General features: G+C 36.7%; 1 long non-coding RNA gene across 1 annotated transcript in view; it reads right to left on the bottom strand.

Moving 5' to 3' along the window:
• Positions 1-9,128: 9,128 nt before the first annotated feature.
• Positions 9,129-15,393, bottom strand: part of LOC308622068 — a 192,402-nt gene continuing 186,137 nt past the window's right edge. Inside the window, exon 3 of the long non-coding RNA XR_014016556.1 lies at positions 9,129-12,033. This is a non-coding gene — a long non-coding RNA (uncharacterized lncRNA). The remainder of the gene's footprint in view (positions 12,034-15,393) is intronic.

Below are 15,393 nucleotides of genomic sequence, written 5' to 3'. Positions count from 1 at the left end.
CAATGGATATGTAGCATGAGTGAGAAATAAAATTTTTATGTCTAAGTCACTGAGACTTTTGTTTTATTTACTCTTGTAGCATAACCCAGCTTGTTCTGACAGATGCAAAGGTACTGAGATTGCACTTTTTTAAATGTTTAAATTGTAATAAATGTGAGACTGGTGTGTTGTTCCTAAACAAACACAACTCTCACATAAACCTGTTGAAGTATCAAGCCATGTCAAGTTTGAGTTAGGCACTTTGGATACAAAGAAATACGTTCCATCTCTGTTCTCAATGTGTGGGTAATGCATGTGTGATTGTACGTGTGTGTGTGTGTGTGTGTGTGTGTGTGTGTGTGTGTGTGTTGGGGCTGAGGAGGAGTAGTTCTGTGCACAAATTAGTAAATCAAAAATATTTTGTATAACAGGATATTAATTGCATTTTCCCCAAAGGCCTCGGATATTTTCCTGAGATTCAGCAGTAAGAACAATGGGTGCTGGATGAAGAGGACAGGTCATCTACGGGGCTTCTCTGTTGGGCAGTCCCTAAGCTGGCTCTGCAGTCTTCAGCCCATCACACACCTCTAAACAAGAGTATGTGTAAAGAGAGGCCAGAAAATTGGGGAGAAGAGATTGGTGAGGCTTTCCCTCAAACCCCTCCCCTACCACCTCAAGAAACGTGAAGGCTGCCCCCAAAGACCACTTTAAAGGAAGGAACCCCTGGAGTCTGAAAGGATAGCAACCATTGCTTGACTCTTTCCAGAAAACCTCTCTGTGAGAAGCTGGCCAAAGTGTCTTGCGTTGTGGAGGGAGGAGAAAATAACATAAATTAGACTAAATTCTGTAGTTCTAGAATATAGAAAGATAAGAAAAGTGAGATTTTCAGGTGGGAACAGTTCAGTTCTTGGGAGGTGGCAGAACTGTAGTCATCTTAAAGGACCCCAGTGCCAGAAGGGGGCCTGCTGGGATGAAGTGACTCAGAGTCTGCCAGGGGACGCACTGATCCTACAAACCAATGGTACCATGGGGGGGTGCCCCCTGAAGTGGGCCCTCCCCAAAGACAGACAGTAGCACCAGAAAGGGTTCCGAATATGCCCCCCACCCCAAACATGTCACTTTGGTATAAAGATTATTTTAATAAAGTTGAAGACATCTGAGAGTCAACAGATGCCAAAAAAACCACCCCTAAACAAAAACACCAACCAGTCTTCTAGGGGCTTCCACTACCTGACAAAAAGCAGCCACGTCTGGGAAATAGGGATGCCACAAATTCCTCTTCAGGGCAGATCTACTCCAAGAAGGGAGAACACAAATAAACCTACCAGAATTTTATGGCCTCAAAGGAGACAGAAAGATCACTCTGACCTGTAGACCTGTATAGACAAACATTATCACAAACTTTCTAATTTTCTGTTTTGTTCTCCTGAAAATGCATTTATCTTTCCAAAGAGTCATTTGTTTTCCCATAAGTGCCCTTTCTCCCCTCCCCATCATCTACTAACTAGGTATATAAACCCCAAGCTCTCACCATCCCTTGAAGTTACTCATCACTGAGTTTCTCTCGTGGGTGTACACATTACACATGTAAATAAACTCTGTCTTCTTTTCTCCTGCTAATCTGTGTCTTGTCAGTTTTGTTTGTACGACCCCAAACACTGAATTTAGGAGGGTAGAGGAAAACTATTTTTTCTCCCTACATATCCAAAAGATTAAAGAGGCAGACCTTGGACACCTGTCATCAAGCCCCAGGCCAGAAAGACTGGGCCCCAAGGACAACTCCTATATAAGGCCATCTCTCCAAGACTGTGGAATATAACCAACCTACCTAATACATAGAAATAAACACAGAGAATTAGGCAAAATGAGGAGACAAAGGAATACATTCCAATAAAGGAATAAGACAAAATCCCAGAAGAACTAAGTGAAGTGGAGATAAGCAATCTACCTAATAAAGAGTTCAAGGTAATAATCATAAGGATGCTCAACAAATGGGAGAAGAATAGATGAACACAGTGAGAAATTTAACAAAGGGTTAGAAAATATAAAGAAGAACCAAACAGAGATGAAGAATATAATAACTGAAATAAAAAGTACACTAGAAGGAATCAACAATGGATTAGATAATAAAGAGGAACAGATAAACAACCTAAAAGATAGAATAGTGGAAATGACCCAAGCTGAATAGAAAAAAAAAAGAATTAAAAAATGAGGATAGTTTAATAGACCCCTGGGAAAATATCAAACGTAGTACCACTCACATTATAGGAGTCCCAGAAGGTTAAGAGAGAGAGAAAAGAGAGAAAAAGCAAAGAACTTATTTGAAGAAATAATAGCTGAAAAGTTCACTAACCTGATTTGAAGAAATAATATCTGAAAACTTCCCTAAGCTGGGAAGGAAACAGACATTCAGGTACAGGAGGCACAGAGAGTCTCAAACAGGATCAACTCAAAGAGGTCCACCCCAAGACATATTATAGTTAAAATGGAAAAAATTAAAGATAAAGAGAGACTCTTAAAAGCAACAAGAGAAAAGCAACTAGTTAGGTACAAGGGAACTCCCATGAGCCTATCAGCTGACTTTTCAGCAGACTTTCCTGCAGTCCAGAAAGGGGTGGCACAACATATTCAAAGTGATGAAAGAAAAAAAAAAAAAACAAGAAAACTCTATCCAACAAGGGTATTATTCAGGAAAGATAAAGATTTTTACAGACAAGCAAAAGCCAAAAGAGTTCAGCATCACTAAACTGGTTTCACAAGAAATGTTAATGGAACTTCTCTAAGTGGAAAAGTCCACAACTAGAAATCCAAAGAAAAAAATCTCATTGGTAAAGGCAAACTACTGGTAAAGGCAACTACTATCCATAATAAGTAGTGGAGGGATACACAAAAGATGTAAAATATGATGTCAAAAACATTAAATGTGTGTGGGGGGGAGTAAAAATGCAGGGTTGTTAGAATTTTTTCAAACTTAAGAGATCATCAACTTAAAATAACTATATATATATATGATTATAGATGTCATTTTATATGACTTTATGGTAATAAGACACCAAAAATCTATTACAGATACACACAAGAAAGAGAAAGGAATACAAACATGACACTAAATATAATCATCAAATCACAAGGGAAGAGAGCAAAAGAAAGGTAAAAAACAAAGAACTGCAAAAACAATCCCAAAACAATGAACAAAATGGCCATAAGTACACACCTATCAATAATTACTTTAAATGTAAATGGACTAAATGCTCCAATCAAAAGACAGTGTGTCTGAATGAATACAGAAACAAGACCCATAAATATGCTGCCTACAAGAGACTCACTTCAGATCTAAAGACACACACAGACTGAAAGTGAGGGGATGGAAAAAGGTATTCCATGCAAATGTAAATAAAAAGAAAGCTGGAGTAGCAATTCTCATATCAGACAAAATAGACTTTAAAATAAAGACTATTACAAAAGACAAAGAAGGACATTTCATAATAATAAAGGAATTAATTCAACTAGAAGAGATAACAATTGTAAATATATATGCACCCAACATAGGAGTACCTAAATATATAAAGCAAATATTAACAAACATAAGGGGAGAAATTGACAGCAACACAATAATAGTAGGGCACTTTAACATCCCTCTTATATCAATGGACAGATCATGCAGACAATCAATGAGGAAACACTGGCCTTAAATGGCACAGTATATCAAATGGACTTAATACATATATCTAGGACATTCCACCCAAAAGCAGCATAATACACATTCTTTTCAAATGTACATGGAACATTCTTCAGGATAGAGCGTATGCTATGCCATAAATCTCAATAAACTTAAGAAGACTGTAATCATCAAGCATCTTTTCCGACTATAATGCTATGAGACTAGAAATCAACTATAAGAAAAAAAATCTGCAAAAAACACAAACATGTGGAGGCTAAACAATATGCTACTAAATAACCAATGGGTCACTGAAGAAATCTAAGAGGAAATAAAAAAGTACCTGGAGACAAATGAAATGGAAACACAATGATCCAATGTCTATGGGGTGCAGAAAAACAGTTCTAAGGGGGAAGTTTATAGCAATACAAACCTCCCTCAGGAAACAAGAAAAATCTCCAATAAACAATCTAACTTTACAGCTAAAGGAGCTAGAAAAGAAGAACAAACACAACCCAATGTTCGTAGATGTGAAGAGATAATAACAATCATAAAGAGCAGAAAGATCATAAAGATAATAAAGAGCAGACATAAATGAAATAGGGACTGAAAAACAAATCAAAGGAACTAAGAGTGGTTCTTTAAAAAGAAAAAAGAAATTGATACACCTTTAGCCAGACTCATCAAGGAAAAAGAGAGGGCCAAATAAATAAAATCAGAAATGAAAGAGGAAAACTTACAACAAACAACACAGAAATACAAAGGATCATAAGAAATACAAAGGATCATAAGTGATTACTACAAACAATTATATTCCAATAAAATGGACAACCTAGAAGAAATGGGTAAATTCCTAGAAACATACAATCTCCCAACAACTAATCAGGAAGAAATAGAAAGTATGAATAGATCAATTACCAGTAATGAAATTGGCTTGTAATCCTTTATTAGACCCTAGGTCTAATTAGTTTATTAGACCTTGCAGTTCCATCTATGTGAGAAAGAAGAGAGTGACTCAAATTCTCACTCCACAAATTTGTGACCATAGGCAAGCTACTTAAAGGATTTGAGCCTCAATTTTCTTATCTGATGGAAAGTGGTTAATGACACCACAATGTATGCATGTAGAATTACTTCACAAAGAGGAAGCTTGACAGTTATAATCTATTAGATTCTTTCTAGCTCCAAATGTCCCTGACTCTAATAATGAGTAAGATGTCTACCACCTAGTAAAGAGCCCTGCTGAAAGGTAGTCAGGCAAAGAACATGGAGGGAAACTTTTCCTTTTGTCTTTTTCTTTTCATCCATTGAGAGGGAGATGAAGTCAACAGCTGTTGAAACAAACAAGCTCACTTAGTGAGTTGAATAATATCAAACTATTGCTCAAATGAAAAGAGCAGCTGGCTTTTTACCAAGGCATCATTGTCATACACACCCTCACATTTGGGATCATTAGACATTTACATGGGGTGAATAGCACTGGAAAACTATATTTACTTTTCCATAAATCATCAGAAAAATGCTAGCATATTCTCAGTGAGATATGCACAAAAAAAAGAAAACACACACTCACACAAGCAGATGTGTATTTTTCATGTGAATGTGAGGGAAACTGCTAGAAATAAATTTAAGCTTTCCAGAGACAAAGAAGTGGCAGGCATTCAAAGGAAGATAGATGCTGAGAGGAAAATGGGGAAGTGTAACAGAGAAGAATGTGATCAATTTAAAAGCATAAATTACTTCAAATGTTTTAGATAGAACTAATTATTCCTAGGCCTGTTAAGTAAGGAGTTCTAACTCAGGATGATAGCATCTCAGACCTAGCAGTATCTAAGCACACACTTCCAAATTTTACTAAGTTTACTCTTGTCTGATTATAAAAATTCAATACAGAAAAATTATAAAGTGTAAATGATAAGAAAAATTCATAACTCATATTCTAGTAAAAATTAACTCATGGTACAGGATAACTCTTTTTAGTATATTTTTCATATATCTTAACACAGAGGATATCAAATAGTATATAAAGTTTTGAATCCTGCCTTTGTTATTTGATATTATTTCATAATACTTTTCAATGTCATTCAAAACACTTTATAAACATTTTTATTGATTGTAAAATGTTCCCTTTATGAATGTTCACAATTACTAACAATTCCTTAGTAATGGGAATTTTATTTTTAGGTATCTTATAACTATAAAGTTATGCAGTAATCAAAATTTAATTTTCTTTTTTAGATTATAAAATTAATACATGTAATTGTGGAAAACATGGAAAATAAAGAAAATTATAGCAAATTATAAACAAATTTTATCTCCATTTCTTTCCTTACTAAGGCAATCACTTTTAACACTTGTTTTCTAGCTTCCAGAAGCCTTCTGCCATCTTTGACCTTTTCCAGATCTATCTTCCCCATGCTCCATTGCTTCAGTTCTCATGAACAAAACTGTATCTTAAATTCAATAAATACCTATAATTATATTTCAAGTTCTGTGAAAAACCCCTAAAGGAGACACCTTCTGGCATTATGTTCCAAATATACATATAAAACAGATTTCTGGTGTTGCATTACAAATTTAGATATAAAATAGGTTTCCAATTTCCTTCACCTGTTGGACTGGTCTCATGTTACCTATTCAGTGTGAAGCACTCATTTCCTGTCTAATCTTACCCAAATATTTCTGAGGGATCCCTAAATGAGTATTACATGGCTGTTGGTTTAAGATGAAATCTGTATACAGTAGTCTATTCCATGAAGAACCCTGATCATATTCTGGTTATTGCTATTTTATTATAAAGCTCTTTGTTACCATGTTTCTTAGGGCAGATTCTCCTCAAGATGACCTTGAGATGAGGATTCAGGTGGAAGTGATTTATTAAGAAAGTGATTTCAGAGGAAATCAGGAAAGGGATGGAGGAAGAAGGGTAGGGAAGAGAGAGCCAAGCAAGATTGGCTATCCCATTGGATAGGCTTCTCTGTTACTGCTTAATTGGAAACACTTCTGATCAAAATGAGACATAAGAATAAGGAGAGATGATCCTAGGAGGCAGAGCTGATATGACTTACCCATCAAAACTCAGGCAGAAAAGTTGCAAAATGTTGTAGCTTCCCCCCTAGTGGGAATATGGGACCAGAAGTTTATTAAACTTCTGCTATGACCTGCTATGTCTGAGTCCAGACAGAGCAAAAGGAAAGAAACTAGATTTAAAAACCTGGGAGAAGTTATTTTATTTTTGGCCTAGTTACCTTTTCTACAAACAATATGACAGAGTATTTTTCAGGTGTACAAACACCAGCCTCACAAAATAGTTAACTATTCAGTGTGGAGATAAAAAGAGACAAAAATAGTTCTCTTCACACTTCCTGAATTGGAAGAGAAACAAAAATCCACTTGTCTGTAAGGCAAAGCAGAAATATTAGGAGAAGAAAAGTAATATTACATTTCCATCCCCATCCCCATTTTTCATGTTTTTTTGTTGGTAGCTGACCCAGGGTGTTCAAGTTCCATCAAGAAATCCAATACCAGCTCAGACATTTATGCAACCACAGTAATTTACAAATAACTGTTCCACCATCTATTATAAATCATTCACTACCAAAATAAGTTCAGTACAGTAAATGGCTGTTTATATAAGGCTCCCCAATTAACCTCATGATGCTCCTTTGATGTTTATAACTATAAAACACCCCCCTAACATAGGACATTGGTTTGTCATCCACACTAAAATAAAATTTTTTAAGGATCAAATTTTATGCAGTGTATTTATAGTTAATATACAGAAGATTTTAGATGCCCATTAAGCATTGTGTTTCCCTAATATGTACTCACATGCCTGAGATTTTAAAATTTCTCACCTTACACAACACTAGGTAAATAAATGTGAGAAGCCAACTAGAGATACCTATAAATTTGAGAAGAATATCTTTGTGATATGAGTTTGGACAACATAGTTCAGGGGAGGGTGAAGTTGAATGTTTGCCAAAGACAGGCAAGTTGAAAGATTCAGTGAAATCATGTGAAGTATAAGTGATATGTTATCCTACCACTAAAGGGCATGTGGCATCCTACATACAACTAGCTTTCTCTTCACCCCAGCAGGAAGGGATCAGGCTCACCTGAGCCTCTGGTCAGGCTTCAACAGAAAACACTGATGTGGAGATTTCTCCCTCATGGGTAGGCAAGGGACCAAAGGACAAGAGAGGAGCATCAGAGCCTAGGTACGAACACTGACAAGAAAGTGGCCTATCCAGGGAAGAGCTTGGCTTTCAAAGATCTGAGGGCACATCTGGGAGAATGGCAACATGGGTCTCCTACAAGGTGCTAGATTTCCTGATCCCCCAAAAGTAAAGAAGCCAAGTGGTAATTGGAGGATTTTGTGCATTTGTAGTAAAGAATATTTGGAGTATAAAGAGCCAAGAGCCTTTCTCCAAGTACCTTGGAAGAAACCGGCAAGAGCAGGCCTACAGGGACAAAGTCCCTTTCTTGCATCATCTGTATTTTTCCAATAATCAGAAACGGGTCCCTATGAGATGACAAAGAAAAGTAGGGCAAAAAGCAAGAGAGAAGAAGATCAGGCAGAGCAATTTTAATATACACCCAATAAAATAAAACTGCTAGAGGAAAAGAAGGAAACCTATAACGAAAAAGTATATAAGGAGATTCAAGTGCAACACCAAAAAACTACAAAAAGAGAATATGGAACTCTACAGGAATATATTTGAAAACCTAGAGTAGATTAATGAATTCCTAACAAAGTACCCATTACCAAATTAAGCGGGAGACTTGGGTGGACCAAACCCAATAGAAGAGAGTTAAAGTTTATTAAAGATATATTATTGGAAAAGGCTCCAAGAAATACAAAATATTTAGGAATAAATTTGACATTAATGGCACAAGATCTATATTTATGATTCTCAACCTTGGCTTTACATAAAATTACCTTGGGGAGCTTTAAAATATCTGATATATCTGATAAAATTTATCACATGATTAGATGTACACCTGGAAAAGTCCTCCATCTTTTAATGTTAACCAGTAAACCCAAAATTATTTATCATTTTAAATGTGCAATAAAATAATTAATAAATGTATACATACATACATACATATGTAGACTCTCTAGGGGACTTCATGTTAAAAGTAGGGATGGTGGGACCTTCTTAACCAGGACGGCTTCCCTTCTCTATTTTTCTCTAGCAATATCTGATGTTCTCAGACAAAACAAATCATCGTTTCTAGGTGTGAATTCCAAGCATTGAAATTTTTTAAAGCTTGTAAGGAATTCCAGTGTGCTACTGAGTTCAAGAGTCACTGGTCTACATGAAGAAAACTGTAAAACTGTATTAAAAGATATCAGGCAAAGTCTGAAAGGAGCACACAATCTTTTTGACGAGAAAGCTTAATTTCATGGCATTGTTCATTCTCCTGAATTAATATATAAATTTAATGAAACTCCAATCAGAAACTCAACAACTCTTTTCAACTCTTTTAAATTTAATGTTTACATTAAAGATGATAACCATTACCAAGGAAGAGCCAAGAAAAAGACCATGATGATTTTACCAGTTATTAGAAAATACTATGAATAATTAATTCATGATTGTTATTTGTATAAGACAGGACAAACAGATCAGTGGCACAGAACAGAGAATCCAGAAATGGTATCCAATACGTAAGAGAAGTATCAGAAGATCTATGTGGTAGTTCAATTACATGAGTTAATGATGGCTTATTTAATAAATAGTACTGATACAACTAGATGTACACCTGGAAAAGTCCTCCATCTTTTAATGTTAACCAGTAAACCCAAAATTATTTATCATTTTAAATGTGCAATAAAATAATTAATAAATGTATACATACATACATACATATGTAGACTCTCTAGGGGACTTCATGTTAAAAATAGGGATGGTGGGACCTTCTTAACCAGGACGGCTTCCCTTCTCTATTTTTCTCTAGCAATTATCTCAATTTTTCCCCTTCTCCCTTATCCTTTTCAGGCACACAAACCTGTATCTCCAACAGCATCCTGCTCCATTCAATTATTTAGAAATTCTTACCATTTCCATCTGCTCTTCTACCAGAGACTTTATGTACACAGTAAAAGGTAAATAGAGCCTAGAATGGTCATTCATATACAGCACCTTTCCAGATACCCTCCCCACACACTGAAGCATCAGGGCGTGAAGACCACTTTGAGTCTAAAATTTATCACATGACTAGCTTCATCACGACTAGAAGAAAAAGGGTTACTTTGCCTTTCATTTTTCCTACTTCTAGAAATAGATTTTCTCTTTGACTTTTCAATTGAAAGAAAAGCATTTGCTATCTTAAGCTGTTTAGTTGCTCTAGAAATTAATTTGGCTAAATTAGGAAATCCCTATGGTAAATTGCCTTCAGTATATTGGCTAACCCAGCAGAACAGCCTGTGGGAAATTATACTGACCTTGATTACACAGTGCATCCATATCAGATACCCATGCATGCTTTGGGTCTAATTTCTTCTCATACTTAAACACTTATAAACATTTTACAATGGCATAAATGTAGATGCTCAGAATTATGTTATTAAGGAATTTATGAAACACACCAGAATTTATATACTCAAATAAGTGCTGCCTTTCCAAAGTATCCCATGGCATTGCCATTGTTTTTTACTAATAACAGGTTTGTTGCTCTTTTCTCAGAATTTTCCTTAGATCCTGTCAAAGATTCTTTAAATCTCTTAAGTGAGACTTTGAAGCTAAATGTGCAATCTGAAAACAGCCAAACTCATACAGAGTAATACTTGCATAGTCATATATAGGCTAAGATGGGAAAAGTATATATAGTTATATAGAATAGAGTTGGGGAAACTCCCTGAATAATACTCTGTGTGCATCCACATGTACCTGTAACAAAGTAATAAGTTCAGGTTTCTTAGGTGTCTCAAATTTATTTTCAACATAATTCTAAATATTTAATGTTTCTAGGTAAGTACATTGAAGCTCACCACTCACTTGGGTGACAACGGTCATTTTGGAGGGATTACACTTGCTACCTTATGGTCACACCTTTTAATGCTGCACAGACACATAAATATCTTTATTCTTTTAGACCCATATGGTCCCTTCACTGAAGCCAACCCAATCTGCTCAGCAATTCTCCAAGGGTCTTGATATCTCCAACTTCAGGGTACTTTGTATGTCACAAATAATCCTGGGGCCAAATGACCCTCCTCAACACTCTGTCAATCCCTGTCCAGCATTGCTTTTGAGACCTGACTCTGGATGACCCCTCCAGGTATTCTTTTCTATAAAATGAATTGTTTTCACTTGCAGCGGCACTTGCCTAAGAGATAACAAAATCAAGTGTCATGTTTCATTACAACGGGTCCTAATCAGCTGAAGCTGATTAACAACTAGGGGCTTTGAGTGACCCTCATACACCTTGCAGTAGGAGCACCACCTGGGAATTTGGTAGAAATGCACATTCTCAAGCCCCAGCTCAGACCTGCTGGATCAGAAACTCTGGGGGTGGTGCCCAGAAGTCTGTTTAAACAAGCCCTCCAGGTGTTTCTGACCACGTACTCAAATTTGACAACCAGTTACCTGGAGTATTGCCCGGGGGTAGTATCTCAGTAAATGTCTGTAAGGTTGACCCTTCCAATCCTTCTTCTTGAGCTAAAGTTAAAATTAAGGGAACAGGGACTTCGCTGGTGGCACAGTGGTTAAGAATCCACCTGCCAATGCAGGGGACACAGGTTCAAGCCCTGGTCTGGGAAGATCCCACATACCGGGGAGCAACTAAGCCCGTGTGCCACAACTACTGAGCCTGTGCTCTAGAGCCAGCGAGCCACAACTACTGGGCCTGTGTACCACAACTACTGAAGCCCACGTGTCTAGAGCCCGTACTCTGCAACAAGAGAAGCCACCACGATGAGAAGCCCATGAACCGCAACGAAGAGTAGCCCCCGCTCACTGCAACTAGAGAAAGCCCACATGCAGCAACGAAGACCCAACGTAGCTAAAAAAAAAAATTAAGGGAACCCCACAATTCTAGGCAAAAAATGGGAAAAAGACACAAAGAATGCAGTCAGAACTTTAGGCTCAGAGAGGGAGCTGAGTCTTCAAAAAGAAACACTTGACAATGCTATTAAAACTACGAACATATAGATCTTAAAAGTTCTCATCCCAAGAAAAAAATTCTCTAACTTTGCATGGTGAGAGATGATAATTAGGCAGATTGTGGTGATCATTTTGCAACATATACAAATATTGAATCATTATGTTGTCTATAACATACCTATTTCTTATCTCAAGTTTGTTTTCCTACCTTGTCTCATCCAGGCTATGTGATTCCACATACCTCTCTGACTCTCCTGGTTGCCTTTGCAAGGTTACATACAGGTCCTAAAAAAAAAAAAAAATCATCTTTAACTTTCCATCCTTTATTCGTATTTCAGTTTATCTCTCCACAGAAAACCAACTATAAGCATAACTTACAGGGAATCTTGTATCATTCACAGAGTTCTCCAGCAAAATCTACTTCTCTTTGCACCTCTTCACTAAAGGCGGGGCTTTCTGATATCTCACATTTCTATTACTACCATAGTTTTTATCCATCCAGTGGAACAGTCCCTTAACTGCCAGCTCCTTGCAGCAGCAGGAGGTATAAGTTACCGGGGAATGGGGAATGGGAGTTGGAAGTAAGGAAAAGTATGGATTTTGAATTGGATGCTGATTGTCAAAGTAGGAGAATACTGAATTTTTCTAATCTTTTCTTTGTGCTAGGCCTTCCTAAATCATAAATCCTGTGGGCACATGATAAATCAGCTCTTTGGAGCAGTGAATCTTCACCTGGACTAGGATGCCAGAATCATTGGGAGATTTTTTTTTTAATCTCTGGGCATGGTGCCCAGGTATCAGTGACTCTTAAATTTCCCAGGTGGTACCAATGAGTAGCTAAGGTTGAGAACCACTGTTTTGGATTTCCTAGTTAAGGATTGTTAACTATCGGGTATTTTTGCCTATTTCTCAATGTTCTTCTTCTTACAGTCAGCTCCCAAAGGTCAGACCACAGCTGGATCAAGAACCACACAAAAAAGGGAAACTGAGTCATCTGTCAATAGCTCTAGGACCAAAACAAGACACAATTACAAGATCAATAAGCTCTGATGCTATCTCCCTTTGTTTACACCTGTTTTTTTGGTCCTATCTACCCAGGATCCCCACTCTGCCTTTGTGACAAAGTATCCACTACTGTTGAAGAAAACTATGGGACGACCTGCTAATATTGAAGCTTCAGTGACCCAAAAGGGGACTACTGTTCTCTTTGATGGACATTTGCATTTTCAAAAGTTATCTGAAGAGGAAAACATCTAACTCAGTGAGCTGAAATGCTAATGTCTATGATTCAGGCTAGGGAGACTTCTTTGATCCAAGAGATATTCCCACGATGCTCTGTGTGTTGGCTCTGGGAAAGATAGGTTGCAGATTTCCAGGCCGAGCATCTCAGGAAAAGATATGAAGTAAGGGCTTGGAGCTGAGAGATGATACATTAATAACTGACATGTACAGACATGATACAAGAGAATATCTAGCTCACGTCCTGGAACAGAGTAGACATTCAACAAATGTCCTCACTTTCATAAACGTTTTCCTCCTTTCCCAATTATGATTTTTTAGAATCCTTGAAAACATTTTACAAATTTTTCAACTATTCAGGGAATTTAAAACAATGTCTGATTTAGAGGTCAAATATTGACTTTGGCTAATTTCTGGAATTATAAATAGTTTTTCATATGATTGGGGAATCTCTTCAATTTCTAGAGCAACATTGAAACATATCAGGTCCAAACCTTGCTAAGTCACCCCCTCTACTTCTTATGGCACTAAAATTCATTGTCTTGATTAGTTTGAGGACATTCCAAACCCACAAGTGCCAACACCAAAGTATAGCTTCCACACATTTGTATCTATAACAAACAATTTGCAATGCCATACTAAATAATTTCAAAGTAAAAAATTCAAAGCTCAGTAACTTTTCATACACGTTTAACATTTTGATTATCAGCTTACTTTTAAAGAGTACCTGAATAGAAAAGGGCTACTAAGTACAATGGCATAAAAGAGGGCTTTCACAATTTGCCGAGTTACACATCAATTATTTAAAATAAAACAAGATGCTTGTTGAAAAATATGGAGAATGGTAAGAAGGAAGCTCCTTCATGGGTGTTGTCTCTAAGTACTGTCTAAAGACAGATACTAACAGATGATTATAGAATCACTGCAAAAACACTATTCACTGAGGTCACTTCCTCCGGGGGTAAGAGCCAACCTTGTGGTCAACTGTGGTGGGTCAATAGCTCAAGATGGGGGTGTGGCTGGCAATTTAAGTATGAAATTAGATTTCCAGTATAATCAGTCATCTAATTGCACATCCAAATGTATTCTGCATTTGCACATTTAAATTAATTATGTCTTAATTGAAAGCATTCTGCTCATAATGACTTGTTCTAATTTTCTTTTAAATCAAATTACTAAGAGAAAAATTTAGTCTGGGAATTCATTTATAGAGTTTTTATATATATTGAAAAATAGTAAAAATAATGAATTTTCAAAATGCTTCTTAAAAGGAAAAGTTTTTCAGTTTCTTTATAGGTGCAAAGGAAAACATGAAAGACAATCCAGATAAACTGGATTTCATTCGAATGAGCATCTAACTTTGAAGATGGAGAGACTATTCCTTTTACTGTTGTAGATGTGCCCATTATAATATTGGTATAATTAGTCTTTCAGCTACAACTCAGATTCCTGGGTCAGCACAAAAGGTTTATTTAGAAGAGACAATTCTCTGAAAAAGTGTCTCATTAATCTTAGACTTCAGGCACACACAGTCTGGTCTACAAATTAAAGCAGTCATTTAAATTCCCTTTATGAAAATTGTGCCTCGTAGCGCACTTCCACATGCAATGAGGTCTTTATTTCCACATCTAAGAGGTTCCAGAAAACCAGAAAAGGTGGGTTTTGTATCTTTAGATATGCTACAGTTGATAAATCCTAAGATTCAGATATTAACAATTGGGTAGGCTCTTGCATTTCCCATGATTTTAGCTTTAAAGCCATCCATTAACTTAGTACTATGGAAGAAATGTCAGGAAATGCAGAAAAAGAAAGCATTCCCAGTTATGTTTTTTGGGGATATAATTGGAAAGAAGTCAGATTGGGCTTTTAAAATTAATGCCATATAATGTGACACAAACTATGTCCGATGGCATGCTCAAAGAGGTCAGTTTGTGATTCACTTGGGAGGCATAGTTCTGAAATTACTGACTTGTGCATGTAACAGTTTAGCTTCAACTTAGGCATTTAATTTCGCATCCATTATAGCTTCTCTACTATACTGATCCTTGCCCTGAACAAGATGTCGTTTCATAAACCTAATGAAACATGGTACTTACTGTGGCTTAAATACCAAGACAGATTTAATGAACTGTCTAATTTCACAGATCAGCAATGTTTCTCTTCCTGCATCGCTTGCTCATGACAGTAACATAAGTGAACAGCCTGTACCAGTGGCTGGGCCAGAATGAAAATGGTAAAAATATTGCTGTCCTGAAGGTAAGACCAGTTGGGAGTTTCTCGCCCAAGGTGTCAGAGAGTTGTTGGATATAATGTGAAATTAAGACTCAAAATATAGATTTCAGCCCTTTTGAAATAAGGCAGAATGGCTTCTGGAAGACAGAGAGTCTCTTTCAAAATTGTTGAATG

Source organism: Mesoplodon bidens (genome assembly GCF_964165515.1).
Source record: "Mesoplodon bidens genome assembly, chromosome: 8".
NCBI lineage: Eukaryota > Metazoa > Chordata > Mammalia > Artiodactyla > Ziphiidae > Mesoplodon > Mesoplodon bidens.
The sequence above is the reverse complement of the archived record's forward strand: the minus strand, read 5'-3'. Positions and strand labels throughout refer to the sequence as shown.